We start from the raw sequence: 17,327 nt of genomic DNA, 5'->3' as shown, positions 1-17,327 counted from the left end.
ACCCACGTCCCCTGCATTGGAAGGTGGATTCTTTACCACTGGACCACCAGGGAAGTCCCTGTTCATCTATTTTATATATAGTAGTTTGTATCTGCTAATCCCAAACTTCTAGTTTATCCTCCCCCCAGTATCTCATGTTTTGATTTCCATTTCCCTAGTGACTAGTGATGTTGAGCACTTTTCATGTGTTTGTTGGCTATTTGTGTATCTTCTTTGGAGAATGTCTATTTAAATGTTTTACCCATTCATGAGTTGGTTCATTCATCCTTTTATTATTGAGTTGTAATAGTTTTATATATATTCTGGATACAAGTCCCTTATCAGATATGATATGTAAATATTTTCTTTTCATTTCTGTGGGTTGTCTTTTACTTTCTTGACCATGACCTTTAAAACACAGAAGTTTTTCAGTTTTGATGAAGTACAGTTTACCTATTTTTTCTTTGGTTGTTTGTGCTTTTGGGTGTCTTATCTAATAAAAACGATTGCCTAATCCAGGATTGCAAAGATTTACACCTGTGTTTTCTTCTAAGCGTTTTATACTTTTAGATCTTATATTTAAGCCTTTGATGCTTGTTGAGTTAATTTTTAGCATGGTGTTAGGTAGGGGCTCAACTTTATTATTATTTTTAAAGAATTTTAAAAAATTATTTAATTTTGGCTGTGTTGGGTCCTCGTTGCTGCGCGCGGGCTTTCTCTAGTTGTGGCGAGTGGGGGCTACTCTTCGTTGTGGTGCGCAGGGTTCTCACTGCGGTGGCTTCTCTTGTTTTGGAGCACGGGCTCTAGGCGCACAGGCTTCAGTAGTTGTGGCATGCAGGCTCAGTAGTTGTGGCACACGAGCTTAGTTGCTCCGCAGCATGTAGGCTCTTCCCGGACCAGGGATCGAACTCATGTCCTCTGCATTGGCAGGTGGATTCTTAACCACTGCACCACCAGGGAAGTCCCGGGGTTCAACTTTATTCTTTTGCATATGAATATCCAGTTGTCCCAGCACCATTTATTGGAAAGATAAGTTGTTCCCCATTGAATTTTCTTGCATCCTTTTCAAAGATAAATTGACCATAAATGTATGGGTTTATTTTGGGGTTCTCAGTTCTATTCCACTGATCTGGATGTCTGTTCTTAATGCCAGTATCACACAGTCTTGATTACTGCAGCTCTTTTGTAAGTTTTGAAATAAAAAGAGTGTGAGTCCTTCAATTTTGTTCCTTTTTCAATATTGTTTTGACTTTGCTGAATTCCTTGTACTTCCATATGAATTTAGGCTCAACTTGTCAATTTCAGCCAAAAAAACCCAGCTGGGATTTTGATAGGGATTTTATTGAATCTGTAGATTAATTTAGGGAGTATTGCCATCTGAACAGTATTAAGTCTTTCAGTCCATTAATATGGGATGTCTTTCATTTATTTAGGTCTTTAAATTTTTTCTAGGTTTTGAAGTCTTAATGTACAAGTCTTACACTTCTTTTATTAAATTTATTCCTAAATCTTCCTAAACTTATTTATTTTGATGCATTTGTAAGTGAAATTATTTCCTTAATTTCATTTTTGGGTTGTTTATTGCTAGTGTGTAGAAATAAAATTGAATTTTGTATATTGATCTTGTATACTGCTACCTTGCTTCTAACAGTTTTTTTGGTGGATTCCTTAGCATTTTATATGATATAAGATCATGTCATCTGCAAACAGAGTTTTACTTCTTCATTTCCAATCTCATGCCTTTTACTTCTTTTTCTTACCTGATTGCCCTGGCTGGAACCTCCAGTACAATACTGTACAGAAGTGATAAGAATGGATATTGTAGTCTTTTTCCTGACCTTAGGGGGAAGTCTTTGTCTCATTTTGATAGTACAGTAATACTGGTCTCATAGAATAAGTTCCGACTTGTTTGCCCTTATTTTTGAAGCAGATCCCAGACTTCATTTTATTTGTAAATATTTCAGCATACATCTCTAAAATACAAGTATTTCCCCTATTGAAACATGGTTATATTAACATTGTCACACCGCAGTATCTTTAAATATCCAGTCAGTTAAAACGTTTTAAGCAGGGGGTGGGTATGTGATATGATTTACATTTTTAAAAGATTAATCCAATTGCTGCAAAGAAAATGGATTATTTGGGGGCAGGAATTGACTGAGGTGAATAACAGAAGTCCAGTAATGATGGAGACTTCAACTAGGTTGGTAGAAAAAGAAATGAAAAGAAGTAGATGTATTTAGTATGTATTTTGGAGGTAGAGCTGATAGGCTTGATGATGAATTGGATGTGTGGGTCAAGGAAGAAAACAAGGATTGAGCATGCCTTCCTTCTGGAAACTCTTCTCTTAGCTTTTATGACAAGGCATTGTTCTGATTCTCCTACATTTCTTGATGCTTCTTCCTTTGTCAGTCTCCAAGTTGTCCTCTGTCCTTGCCTCTCTGTTTATGCTTTTGTGTTAGGAGGTCATCTCCTCTCTCATGTCTCTGACTACAGCCTTCATGTATCAATAGTAACTCCCAAATCTGTATTTCTACCTCTGAACCTCAGTCCTAGAGTTCCTATTGAATCCCTCCACTTGGGTATCCCTTCTGCACCTTCAGCTTTTCATGGATTGTTTGCTTTTCGGAACCAGTGGTCAGATTGGTGCAGCCTGTTTCCTTCTTGCTTGGGAGACATGTTTATAGGTTTTAAGGATGGATTTTATACAGATTTTAACGATGGAACCTTTGCTTTTCTGAGAAAGTTGCTTAGCACACCTGGACAGCATTTTCCTTCAGCACCTTGACCTCCTCATAAGTTAAAACGGGAAGGCTGAGCTTTTCTTCTGCCTGTCCACCCCCCGCTGCCCCCAGTCCCCTGACTTGCTGCCTTTTATCCTGACTCACATATTTCTATTTACTTATTCACTCAGTCATTTATTCAGCACATTTCAGGGCGAGTATAGGTCTGCCAACATACCAAACATTGGCTCCGCTGTTTTCCCACTTCATTCAGATGTAAGGCCTTAGTTGCTGTTGACTTCCCTGAACTCCCGATCTCTTTTCATGCCAACACACTCTCAGGTCCCTCCCTGTCTTTTTCTCCCACTAGGTCAGTTTTGGTCCTTTGTTACCAGTTGCCTTGACTGCTGCTTCTTATTCCAGTCTCCCCCCACCCAGCTCCATTCTTTTCTCTGCTTAAGTGAGATGTATAGCATCTTCCTAAATATTCTGTAATCTATAACTCCACTTGTGTTACTCCTAGCACTTACCGACTAAAGTACAAACTCAACCTGATATTTAATATTCTGTGATCTGGCCCTACTTGTCTTTCCAGCCTTGCTTCCTACTACTTTTGCAATAACGTACTCATCTTCATTCCCCAGAAATGCCTCATTATTTTCTGCTTACGTACCTCTGCTCACACTGTCCACCTTAGACATAATACTCGTCTTTACATGTCCAAATCCTGCCTATATTTATTTATTTATTTATTTATTTATTGTCTGCACTGGGTCTTTGTTACTGTACGCAGGCTTTCTCTGTAGTTGCGGTGAGCAGGGGCTACTCTTCATTGTGGTGCACGGGCTTCTCATTGTGGTGGCTTCTCTTGTTGTGGAGCATGGGCTCCAGGCACGCGGGCTTCAGTAGCTGTGGCTCGCAGGCTCTAGAGTGCAGACTCAGTAGCTGTGGCGCACGGGCTTAGTTGCTCTGTGGCATGTGAGATCTTCCAGGACCAGGGATCGAACCTGTGTCCCCTGCATTGGCAGGTGGATTCTTAACCACTGCGCTACCAGGGAAGTCCCTCCTGCCTATTTTTTTTTTTTGCGGTACGCAGGCCTCTCACTGTTGTGGCCTCTCCTGTTGTGGAGCATAGGCTCCGGACGCGCAGGCTCAGCGGCCGTAGCTCACGGGCCCAGCCGCTCCGCGGCATGTGGGATCTTCCCGGACTGGGGCACGAACCCGTGTCCCCTGCATCCGCAGGTGGACTCTCAACCACTGCGCCACCAGGGAAGCCCTCTCCTGCCTATTTTTAACATCCAGTTATATGACACTCCTCTACGATGCCTTTCGTGATTTACTTAACCAGAAGTAAACCATAACTTCATCACTTTTACTTTGTTTTATATTTATGTTCTTTTCTTGTCTCTCCTGTATTAGGAAACTCTTTAAACAGAAACTGTTTCTTGTATCTGTATACATCTTCTACAATGCTATGGCCTTTGCACTTGGTGGTTACTCAATAAATGTTTGCTGAGTGAGGTAATATTGCAAGTAATGTTCCTGGAGGCAGAAAACTAGATTGAATGACTTCTTGAGGTACTTGCCAACCCCATCATTTATTTTCATAGATTTTTGTAGATTCAAGAGCAAGAAGTGTCCTTATAGATAAAATTTTCTCTCATTAAAAAAAAGTATGGGGGGGCTTCCCTGGTGGCACAGTGGTTGAGAGTCCGCCTGTCGATGCAGGGGACACGGGTTCGTGCCCCGGTCCAGGAAGATCCCACATGCCGCAGAGCGGCTGGGCCCATGAGCCATGGCTGCTGAGCCTGCACGTCCAGAGCCTGTGCTCTGCAATGGGAGAGGCCACAACAGTGAGAGGCCTGTGTACTGCAAAAAAAAAAAAAGTATGGGGGCTTCCCTGGTGGCGCAGTGGTTAAGAATCTGCCTGCCAATGCAGGGAACACGGGTTTGAGCCCTGGCCCGGGAAGATCCCACATGCTGTGGAGCAGCTAAGCCTGTGAGCCACAACTACTGAGCCCACGTGCCACAACTATTGAAGCCTGCATGCCTGGAGCCCATGCTCCGCAACAAGAGAAGCCACTGCAATGAGAAGCCCGTGTACCACAACGAAGAGTAGCCCCCGCTTGCCGCAACTAGAGAAAGCCCGTGCACAGCAATGAAGACCCAACGCAGCCAAAAATAAATAAATAATTTTTTTTTAAAGTATGTATAGAAAATTTCAAACATATACAGATGTAGAGAAGATGATATAATGAACCCCTACATGCCCATCACTCACCTTCAACAGTTATCACCTCATGGTCAATTTTGTTCATCTGTACTAATACCTGTTGTCTCATCCTCACAAGATTCTTTTGAAAGAAATCCCAGACACCATGTTTATTTAAATTGTTAATAATTTCATTATGTAGCTATAAAAGATACTCTTTAAAAAAGAAAGTAACACAGTACACAGTAACATCATTGGATAGCCAGTTAATGTTCATATTTCCAGTTGCTTTCTCTTTTCCCTCTTCCCTTCATCTGTGCCTTCCTTTCTCTCTAAGCATTTGCTTTATTCGAATCAGGTTCCAAAAAATATCCATACATTGATTTGATTTATATGGCTCTTAAATCTCTTTTAATTTTTGGGTTCTGTGGCTCTTAAGTTTCTTTTAATCTTCGGTTCTCTTGCCTTTTTTCCTTTATATTTTTGTTGTTGAAGAAAGCAAGTTTTCCCACTCTAGATTTTGCTAATTGAATTTCTATGATTTATTTGTTTCTCTGTCCCTTGTATTCCTGTAAACTGGTTGTTAGATCTAGAGCAGCATTGTCTAATAGAAATATTCAAGCCTCAAATGAAATTTTAATTTTCTGGTAGGGCACATTAAAAAGGTAAGAAGAAACAGGTGAAATTTGTTTTAATAATATTTAAAATTAACCTGATAGTTGCAAGTTACTATCATTTCACCACGTAATGAATATAAAAAATATTGAGATGTTTTACATACTAAATCTTTGTGATTCAGTGTGTGTTTTACACTTAAAGCACATATCAATTAATATGAGCCAGACACATTTCTAAGTGCTTGATAGCTACATGTGCGTAGTGGCCGCCTGTTGGTCCGCACAACTCTAGAGGCTTGACCTAAATCAGGTTCCTGCTTTGGCAATATAATGCTTCATAAGTGTTTGTTGTATTCTACTATCAGGAGGCCTATAATGTCCAGATGTCTCTTTGTGTTGTAAGTGGTCATGGATAATGATTACCTAGCTGTTTGCAAAATGGTGATATTCTAGTGCTATCATTCTTTCTTCATTTATGAGCTGGAAATACTTCAAAAAGAAAAACTTTCCCTAATCAACTCTTTGGTTACCCTGAAGTTTTTGATTTGTACAGGAAAGGCAGGATAAATACTTGATTCTTTATCTTTAGTCCTTTACTTGCAAGTTTTCAAAATGGTAAGTTGGTTCCCTGATATGCTCCAAAGGGAATCAGTGAGTTGTTAGGTTTTTTTAAAAGTATCATTATGAATTTATGGGTATTAACATATTTAACATGTTTTAATCTATTGTAGTTATTCTTTTTTTTTAAAATAGATTTATTTATTTTGTTTATTTATTTTTGGCTGTGTTGGGTCTTCGTTGCTGCGCGCAGGCTTTCTCTAGTTGCAGCGAGCGGGGACTACTCTTTGTTGCAGTGCGCGGGCTTCTCATTGCGGTGGCTTCTCTTTTTGCGGTGCGCGGGCTCTAGGTGCATGGGCTTCAGTAGTTGCAGCATGCAGTCTCAGTAGTTGTGGCACACGGGCCCTAGAGCACACGGGCTTCAGTAGTTGTGGCACATGGGCTCAGTAGTTGTGGCACACGGGCTTAGTAGTTGTGGCGCACAGGCTTAGTTCCTCCATGGCATGTGGGATCTTCCCAGACCAGGTCTCGAACCCGTGTCCCCTGCATTGGTAGGCGGATTCTTAATCACTGTGCCACCAGGGAAGCCCTATTGTAGTTATTCTTACTGATGTTCAATTTGTTCTATCTTGGACCAATGGGAGCCCTCTTCAAGTTGGCTCCTGATTTCTTTTGACGTAACTGCAGTAGTCTTTGATAGTGTTCCTTGGTTTCTAGTTATGATAAGATGTTCCAGACTCATCTTGTACATTTCCTGCCCTTTAGTCAAGGAGCTCTGGATGCTTTTAGTGAGATATGGTATTTAAAGACCACATTTATTGCCTAGGAAACTGAAGGCTGGAGAAGTAGAGCGATTTAACCAAGGTCACACAGATTTAGCAGCATCATCTGACCTAGAACCTGAGGCTTGTGCTCTTAACTCTATGCCATTGCCATTTTGTCTTGCTTCCTCTACCTAATTTCTGTGACAGGAGTTTTAAACTGCATTTGAGCTTCTACTCTAGGCCATCAGGGGAAGATAGGTTTTGTGGGTCATCATCGGAGGTACAAATCAGACCTCATTAATTTGGCTAATTGAGGTAAATCCTAGTGAGAGTGTTGTGTTTTGTTTTTCTCTAGGTGCGACTGTTATTTTGAGTCATAACTGAAACTAGGCTATTAGTGTTACCAGGTTTTTTTGTTTGGTAGAGGTCCCTGTATCTGGTTTAATGAATAGCTGAGAATGATGTGCAATTTAACTTTAATTGTATGTAAATTAGACTCCTGAAATGCTTAAAAACCGCTCATTAAACATTTCTCCCTGCAATCTTATTTACACTGGTTTCTTAGCCAGGCTTTTCTTTATTAGAGTACAGAGGTAAACTTTAGCTCAGGTCTGAATTTGTCTCAAGTTTTCAAATGGGTGTGGAGTCTATATTAATAAAGTGTTGCCATAAAGTTCAGAGAATTTTGGAAAGAATATTTGAGAAAGTGCAGAGGAAGAGCATCTGAAAGTCAGACATCTGGCATTTTCAGCCAACCAGAATGCAACTTCTTGTGTTTGAAAGTAAGCTGAAAGTACTTTTAAAAGTCAAAAAAAGCTTTCAGAAAGCTCGTTCACTATCTAAAAAGTCGTATCATCCTAGGACTTCACTCAGAGACAACTGTATATTGAGGGACAGAGGATCTAGGTGTGCTAGGGCTGTCAGTGTTGCCTGTTGGCTCTGTGGCCCAGAGTAAGTCACTTGACCTATCTGAGCCTTAATTTATTCATCTATAATGAGGTAATTAAAATTGGGAGTAGTAATACATGTTCTTTTTACCTCACAGACTTCTTGTGAAATTCAAATCAGCTAATTAATCAAATGACATAGTGGATATTTATTGAATTAATGAGAGATGACATGAAAGTGCTTTTTAAACTAAAAGCCTTGTTTGACTGTAAACATTATTAGAATAATATAGATTAGATGCACTAATACATACTAATGATCAAAAGCATGACAGCAGAAGGAAGAGATTCAAGATGTCTGTCCAGACTTTATAGCTGTTTTACTACAGAGGCATATAGCACCTCATACCTTAGGAGCCTTTGACAGCATCATGGTTTTATAGCATAGTACCACTGCTGATGTGAAGACCCTGAGTTACTAAGAAAAGGTTAAATTATATTTAACATATTCTGTTTAAGAAATAATGGATAAGCACAACATATTTTACAGAGGTTTTCATTAAAATGGCTTTAAGGAGTATAGTGTCTAAAGAGTTATTTCCATTATCTGACAATTCTACCTTGTATGGAGTCTATCACTCCCTAAAAGCAGCTAACACCTGCACTAAATGCCAAAAATTGTTCTAAATTCTTTATATTTACTCCTTTATTTCTCCCAATAATCCCATGAGGGAGAGATTAAGAAACGTGCCCACAATTCTGGATTAGGATCCTGGGTTGAGGAAAAAAATTCCTATACAGAGCATTATTGGGACAATTGGTAGAATTCAGATATGGACTTTATGTTACATAATAATATTGTATTGTTGTTAAATTTCCTAATGTGATAATTGGACTGTAGTATGTTCTTAGGAGTTGTTCTCTGTAGTATTTAGACATAGAGGCACCATGTCTACAACCTATTATCAAAATGGTTAAAAAATTAGTAATGAAATTGTGTGTGGGGGAGATAAAAGTAAATATGGCAAAATGTTCATAATTCCTGAACCCAGGTGCAGGACATAAAGGAGTCCTTTGTACTATTGCAACTTTTCTCCAAGTTTGAAATTATTTCAAAGTAAAAAGTAAAACAGCAAAAAAATTTTTTGTCACACAGCTAGAGTTTATATAGCAGGGTTGAGATATGAACTCCGGCCATTTGGTTCCAGAATCCATGTTCTTAGTCACTCTGCTATTCTGCTGTTATATTCATGGTGCTAGATAAATGAGGTAAATCTGTACTGAATTTTAAATAATTGGGACTATGATTGGATCCTGAACATTGAGCTGTTTTAGCAGCTCTGCCTCCTGGTTCTTCAAGGAAAGGGTGATCATATAATTTATTGTATAAACTAATTCACTTAAAAAAATCTTTTTTAAGTGAAGTATAGTTGATTTACAGTGTTATATTAGTTTCAGGTGTACAACATAGTGGTTTGCTATTTTTTAAAACAGTTCACTTTTAAGAGTAAGGAGGAACACTATTAATAATTTCTCTGGGACAGTTGATGGAAATCAAGATGATGGACACCCTAAAAGGACACCTGTTGGCAGAGTTTAGTTTTAACAAATGTGACAAAACATGATAATTGCTTCATTTTAATTAAATTTTGTTTACCATGGATTCTTGTTTACACAGCGTCCACACTTGTTTCTCCTGCCAGCAAACCTCAGGCCTTCACCTGATGCATTTCATTTTTTCTTCTCTAGATTTTGCTAATTGTTTTGCTTCCTTCCAGACCACTTGGGAAATATTCTTTGTCAAATTCCGTTTCCTCCAAGTCTGAAAAAATGCCAACAAAAATTTCTGTAACACTTGTCCAGTTTTTTAAAATACTGGCATTTAAAACCAGAAATGCCCAAATATCTTTTTTTTTTTTTGGCCGCATGCTGTGCAGCTTGTGGGATCTTAGTTCCCCCATCAGGGATTGAACCCGGGCCCTCTGCAGTGAGAGCGCAGAGTCCTAACCACTGGACTGCCAAGGAATTCCTCCAAACATCTTTATTAACATGATTTCTAAAAGGAAAAGTAGTAGTAAAATGCATCTGTATTATGAGATAGGTAGAGAAGTATTACTACTGTCAACTTCCCATAGATATTTGGGAAATCCTTACTGTGTGGTACTGGAGGCTGTGATAATGCCTGTTAAAAAGGATTATACCAATCTAGAATCAAAGGTGTATGTATTGCCTCACTGATCTGTTGCCCAGGTAGTGTCCATTGCTGTTCTTCTGATTGTACTTACTTGCAGTAACAGTCTCCTGGACTGTGTCCAATTAAAGATGTTGACCTTTACTAATCGAGGACTAGTATTTTTTGGTCAATCTCTAAAGAAGCTTTCAAAATTATTCCAATACAGTCTCTGGATTTTTAAAGCTCAAACTACCTCTTTGCTTCTCCTTTCTCATATAGAATGCATTTAACCAAGTGCACATCCACTAGGGCAGGAGAGGGTGGGACAGGGCAGGGACTGTGACATGTAAATCAGATAATTTTCCTTCCAGTTACCTACTATGTTATAAGGTTTGAGGAAGGAGTGGATAAAACTGATGACTAACATAATTTTTTTTTTTTTTTTTTTTACGGTACGCGGGCCCCTCACTGTTGTGGTCTCTCCTGTTGCGGAGCACAGGCTCCGGACGCGCAGGCTCAGCGGCCATGGCTTACGGGCCTAGCTGCTCCACAGCATGTGGGATCTTCCCGGACTGGGGCATGAACCCGTGTCCCCTGCATCGGCAGGCGGACTCTCAACCACTGAGCCACCAGGGAAGCCCTAGCATAACTCTTTTTTAAACCACTAAGATGACTTTTTTTCCCTTAAATCATGAAATGTGTTTTTATAGTAGCAATAGTCTTAATAATAATTATATTTTTGTTTTTTAAAGTAATGTGTATTTTGTAGTTCAAAGCTGTTAAATTTCTTATTCCTGCTGTTTTTTTTCTTTAAATTCAAGGAATTGCTATATTTAAATGGGTTGTTTTTTTAAAAAATAAATTTATTTATTTTTGGCTGCGTTGGGTCTTCATTGCTGTGCGTGGGCTTTCTCTGGTTGCGGCGAGCGGGGACTACTCTTCGTTGCGGTGTGTGGGCTTCTCACTGCGGTGGCTTCTCTTGTTGCAGAGCACGGGCTCTAGGCTTGCGGGCTTCAGTAATTGCAGCATGCAGGCTCAGTAGTTGTGGCTCGCGGGCTCTAGAGCACAGGCTCAGTAGTTGTGGCGCACAGGCTTAGTTGCTCTGCGACATGTGGGATCTTCCTGGACCAGGGATCGAACCCGTGTCCCCTGCATTGGCAGGTGGATTCTTAACCACTGCGCCACCAGGGAAGTCCCTGGATAGTTTTTTTTTAACATCTAGTTTAATGAATGAGAGTAACCTCTGAAACCAATTTTTACTTGATTGAAAAAAAGGTTCTTTTTAATTTTAAAGACAGCCACAGATATTACTCAGGTCAACCATGTATTAATCAAAATCAACTATTAAAATAATAAAATACCTATTGACTTGAGCTATCAATATTGTATCTTTTTAAAATAAATTCATTTATTTATTTATGGCTGCATTGGGTCTTAGTTGTTGGGCGTGGGCTTTCTCTAGTTGTGGTGCGTGGGTTTCTCATTGTGGTGGCTTCTCTTGTTGTGGAGCACAGCTCTAGGGTGCGCCGGCTTCAGTAGTTGTGGCACGTGGGCTCAGTTGTCGTGGCTCGCGGGCTCTAGAGCGCAGGCTCCGTAGTTGTGGCACACGGGCTTAGTTGGTCCACGGCATGTAGGATCTTTCCGGACCAGGGATCAAACCCATGTCCCCTGCATTGGCAGATTCTTAACCACTGCGCCATCAGGGAAGTCCTTGTATTTTTTTATTTGATATAGGAAATTAAGAAATACTTTTAGAACACATTATGTACAAAAGGACTATGATAGACGTTATCCCTGTCCCAAGAAGCCTATATTCTAGGAACACAGAGACACATGAACATGTCGCAATATTGTGAAATCTCAGACCTTTGTTTTGGATCCTTATCTCTGCCCTTATTCTATCTAGCCTTCTAGCCATCTTTTCCTAATAACAATTTTTGCTAATCAATTTAAAGAATACTATGCCAGTTTATTTTAAAATTAGATAAAATGGACAAACTTCTAGCAAAAGAAAACAAGATGACTCAAGAAAAAATTGAAAACCTTTAACTATTAAATAAATTGAATTTATAGTTAAACAACTTTTCCCACAGAGAACACCAGGCCCAAATAATTTCCAGATGAATTTCAAGATACAGCCTAAGGTTTTAGATTCAGTTATAAGTCCCACTTTTTCATGCTATTGTCCCCCATTAAGAAGGTGACTGTATGGTTTACATTTTCACTTCCTGGCCTTCCTGACATGGATCTCTATTAAGGGGAGTGGATTGTTACAATTTATTCTTCATTAGCTCTCACTCCTTTTCTCCTACCTTGCCTTTTCTCTGATTTTTTTCTTCATAGTCAGCACGAGTCAGAAAGGACCTTTTCATTGTTTAGAGATTTTTTCTTTTCTTTTCTTTTTTTTTAAAGAATTACTTTATTTACTTATTTGGCCGCGCTGTACAGCTTGCGGGATCTTTAGTTTCCCAGACAGGGATTGAACCTGGGCCCTCGGCAGTGAGAGCTTGGAGTCCTAACCACTGGACACCAAGGAATTCCCTAGAGATTTTTTCTTAGCAGATTCTGTTCATCCTTCTGTCCACTTATCCAGTATTTATGAAGAATGATGGGTGACCGAGTGCTGCTCAGCACCTCAGGATTTAAGAGATAGTACCTTCCTTCAAAGAGTTCACAGTCTACTCCTGTTACAAACTGTAATATGGGATGGATGTCATAAGTAGAGGAATAATAGAGTGCTACTGAAGCAGTGGAGAGCTTGATTAATTCTTTCTGGGGAACATGGTCAGGATGGTTTCATGGAAGCAATTACATTTGAACTGGGCAGGGAAGGATTAATAAATTTCAAGAAGCAGGGGAAAAAAAACTGAAAAAAAGGTATTCCAAGAAGCAGCAAATATCTTGACTGAAATCACAGGCATGAGAGTACAATAGTGGATGCAGTGTAGAGCATTGTAAAGGTGTGACCAGAAAGGAGGCTGAAGAAGTATGTTGATGTCAGATAGTCAAAAGCCTTAAGTACCACATTATTTGCCCCTCTCTGATTTTTCTGTCTCAGTCTAGTCCTTCTAAAATCTCTAACTCATCTTCAATTCTCAGATGAAAAATTTCAGGTTGGCCTGCGTGTCAGGTGTCAATGTGGCTGAGATTCGGTCATACTGTTTTAGCTTAGTGCTAAGAGAGACCAGTCTTCATCTTGTTCATTGTTGGGAGGCAGCATTCTGAATGACCTCCAGCCATTCTAGGCTTTCAGAGGTTTCTGAAAAATAAAGAGTAACTCCTTTCTACAGAAAGCATTGGGGATGTTCAGCCTCATTAGCAGGGAAATGCACATTAAACTACAGTGATGTACTCTTTTGTGTCTATCAGGTGGGCAAAAATTAAAGTGTGACAAAAAACTGTCAGCTAGGATATGAAGCAACCAGAACCCAGCAAACAGTAGTGTAAGTGGGTACAGCTGTTTTGCAAACGATTTGGTGTTGTTATCTCATGATCGAAGACGTGCATACCCTCTGACCCAGCAATTCCACTCCTAGATATCTACCCTAAAGAACTCTTGAACATGTGCAGTGGGAGACAAGTACAAAAAAGTCCATAGCAACACTGTTGGCATTAGCAAAACAAACAAAAACTCCAACCTAGGAAAAAATCACAGTATCCATCAACTCTAGATCCGGATAAATAAATCACAGTGTGGCCATACAGTAGAGCACTACGTAACCGTGGAAATGAGTAAATTGCAACTATAGCAAAATGAATGAATCTCAACAAATTGTAGAGTGAAAAGTTGCAGGAATATACATTATGATTAGATCCCTATAAAGAAACATGTGAGACTAAAAATATAATGTTTAGAGATAAGATGTGATAAAGTTATCACCATTTGGGGTAGTGTTATCTCATGGTGATGGAGGGAGATGGGTTTGGGGAGAGACAATGCAGGGGACTTTAAAGCCAATAGTAATATTTTATATCTATAAATTTTAAAACATTAAGAAAAGTTTGGTGATACCTGCTCTAGTCTCGTGTTCCCCCAGTTCTGCTTTCACACACACACACATTTTCAGAATGTAAAAACTGAGATTAAGTAATTAATTGTTCAAAGAGAAAGCTTATCAGTGACAACCTGGTCTCAAACTCAGTATAGAGCAATTTCTATCATCTTATGTTGCAACTTTCCCATTGTAGATTCTATCGATCAATTAGAAGTGCTTCCACTTGGATTACTGCCTCAGTCTTTCTCCCCTTCATGTAATACGTTCTCCACATTGCTGCCAGAGAGAGCTTTCTAAATGCAAATCCGATCATGTCACTCTCTGGCCTCAATCTTAAATAGTTCCCAGTAGCCTTCAGAACACTCCAAGTGCTATATTGCAGCATACAAGGCTCTCTGTGCCTGGGCTTCTGTCTGCCTTATTAGCCTCACCACTCGTGACTCCTGCACTTCGGCCACACCAGGCTATTTGCTGTTCCTGGAACACTGTTTGCCTCTGCACACATTGCTCCCCTCCACCTGAAACTTAACTAACCCTTTTTGGTCTTTTTAAAAACACTCTCTTTTTTTTAAAAAATTAATTTGGCCACGCTGAGTCTTAGTTGCAGCACACGGGTTCTTAGCTGCGGCGTGCAGGATCTTCGTTGTGGCATGGGAGATCTTTTTGTTGCGGCATACAAACTCTTAGTTGCGGCATGTGGGATCTAGTTCCCTGACCAGGGATCGACCCCAGGCCCCCTGCATTGGGAGCATGGAATCTTAGCCACTGGACCAACGGGGAGGTCCCTAAGATGCTCTTTCTTAATGACCCCCTCCACCCCTGATCTGAGCTGGATGCCTCCATAACACCTTGAATTTAACATTTGTGGCCACATTTATCACTGAGTATTATTGTTCCCTTTTTTTTTTTTTTTTTTTTTTTTTTTGTGGGGGTACGTGGGCTCTCACCGCTGCGGCCTCTCTCCCGTTGCGGAGCACAGGCTCCGGACGCGCAGGCCCAGCGGCCACGGCTCACGGGCCCAGCCGCTCCGCGGCACATGGGATCCTCCCGGACCAGGGCACGAACCCGCGTCTCCTGCATCGGCAGGCGGACTCTCAACCACTGCGCCACCAGGGAAGCCCTGTTCCCTTTTTTAATTTGTCTCCTTCAGTAGCTTTCGAGCTTCGTGAAGATAGGGGCAGTGTTGGATTCTATCCCCAGTGTGTGGCACAGTGTCTGGTATGTCAGGTTCGTTGAATGAATGAATGAATGAATGAACGAACAAACGAATAATTGGATATCACTTTATACGAATGCCACGTGTAGTTTGAAGTTGTCATTTGTTTGACAAATTCTTACCAGTTCTATCTGTATTTATAAGTGCAAGAAGGAAAGGAAAGAAGGGAAAGAAAGAAAGTCAGGCAGGCTGGTGAGTGAGTAGATGAGATGGGGAAGAAGTATTGAGGGGAGGGAAGCTAGGAAAGGTTCAGAGGCTTATTAACATTTTAGGCCAAGTGCATGGAGATTTTAATAGCAGCCTGGATTTCTTTCAAGCTGAGAACATGTGCTGATATTCATGACTTACCCTATTCTAACCTTCCTTAGCCTTTTTGAAAATTTATCTTCTTTGGCTGATAACTCTTATCATTCATCTCTCTTTACATTAGGAAGTAAGAGCTTTGAGGTGCATGAATAGAAGGGAGGTGGCAGATTGCTCATGTTGGTCAGGGTGGCCTTGCGCTTTTTTTGTACTAGATTAGACCCCTGATATTTTCTAGGGCTTGGAGAGTGTATGTAGATCCTGTCTTGTGATCTGGTGAGCTACCGGGAATCTTAGTCTAAAACAGAGTTTAAACTTGGACTGTTCAGATTGGGTTCTCTTCTTTCAGGAAGCAGTGCTATAAGACTGGAGGTCCAGACATTCTCCCCATCCTCACCTTCGTGAGGGCCAAAGCACAGGAGCCACTGCCTGTAGCTTTATTCGCTTGGTAAATACCTATTGAGCATTCTCTCTGTGCCTAGTATGGTGGTAGGCACTAGGATTATAGATAACTGATCACCAGCCTCAAAGAATCCAGTCTTGTGGGAGAGCAGTAAGAAAATCAGTCATTTTAAAGCAGTGTGATGGGATGGGCATGCACAGGACGTTATGAAAGTTTAAAGAGTGTGTGGGGGAGGGGCACCAAGCTCCTTTGGGGCAAGGCATGTCAAGAGATGTTTCACTTGAGCTCAGCTTTGGAAGACCCTAGAAGTTGGGGGTTGTGGTAGGTGGTTAGACTTGAGCAAAAGTATGGAGGCAAGAGAGAATGTGATTCAATGGGGAGCCATGGGAAGGTCCCTGGGACTTCAGGGAAGGGTATGTATATATGAAGATGTGACAGGAGATGAGACTGGAGCCAAAGAAAGGGACCATACTGTGAATGACCTTTTCTGCTTTCCTAAATAAAAGGTTATCAGTAGAAGTGTTTTCATTCATCTAATGTTAGATGTTTACTGTTTCTCTAATTGTTGTCTCTTGAGCAACTGAGTTTTATCTAATGTTTTATTTCTTTGGTTTGTTCTTTTTGTGATCCCTGAATTTGAGCCCTCTTTCCTTTTATTCTTTAGGTTAACTCCACTTTAGTACTATCTAGTCAAACCCCATACTCAGGCATTGTGGAGAGGATGATGCATTGCTTTTAAGGCAGCTTGGAAGGAGGAGGATTTAAATGACCTTCAAAGACTAATGTCAGACCCTCACGTCAATGTCACTGCAATTCATGCATGCATGGAGAGTGGGAAAGGGAACTTAATTATGGAGGAGGGGAATCGTAACCCGGCTTGAATGGGTAGTTGAAAGTCCTGCATCCGCCCCTTAGCCTCAAAAAAGGACTTTCTTACATTTGCTGCCAAAGAGGTCATAGGCAGAGTCCACATAAATACCATCCCCCCTCTGGGGTATGTGAGCCTGTCTTATTCTTTTGCTTTCACAGGTGCAGAATAGGTTCAGCAAATAGTATTCTGATCTCCATTGAACAGAATTTGGCGTCTTATTGTTCTTTTCCAGAAAATCAATCCCTTTAAAGCATGGAACATGGCAATTTTTAGGTCAGCAGGCATTTAAAAACACCTTTTAACTTTTAAGGGCTGGCCTAATAAGATATATTTTGTACAAAAATACCAGTGTTAACCAAGATGAGACTTGAATCATTTAAATCTTGAAAGGGGCTTAGTTTTAGCTGCTAGTACACTTTTTACCTGTGAAATTACTTCTTGTTGTCTTTAATGGCACTGTCCTTCTGGAGTTCTGTGAGCATCATCAGATATCAGGCTCCATTCCTTCTGCTAACCCTTGGTAACTGTTCAAAATTCATTACAGTGTTTGGAATGAGGGAACCCACAGTGACCCATGTCACTATCCTTTTGGACCATAAAGTAGCCTTCCATAGTTAGCCTGGATG

The 17,327-nt window shown here is 40.4% G+C and overlaps 1 protein-coding gene across 3 annotated transcripts in view; it reads left to right on the top strand.

The window, feature by feature from the left end:
• The window catches only part of WASF2 (WASP family member 2), a 71,706-nt gene that overhangs the window by 16,094 nt on the left and 38,285 nt on the right, over positions 1 to 17,327 (top strand). The gene's annotated exons all lie outside the window — the stretch shown is intronic.

The sequence above is a fragment of the Phocoena sinus genome, chromosome 1, assembly GCF_008692025.1.
Source record: "Phocoena sinus isolate mPhoSin1 chromosome 1, mPhoSin1.pri, whole genome shotgun sequence".
NCBI classification, from domain to species: Eukaryota; Metazoa; Chordata; class Mammalia; order Artiodactyla; family Phocoenidae; genus Phocoena; species Phocoena sinus.
This window is presented reverse-complemented; position numbering and strand designations above follow the sequence as displayed.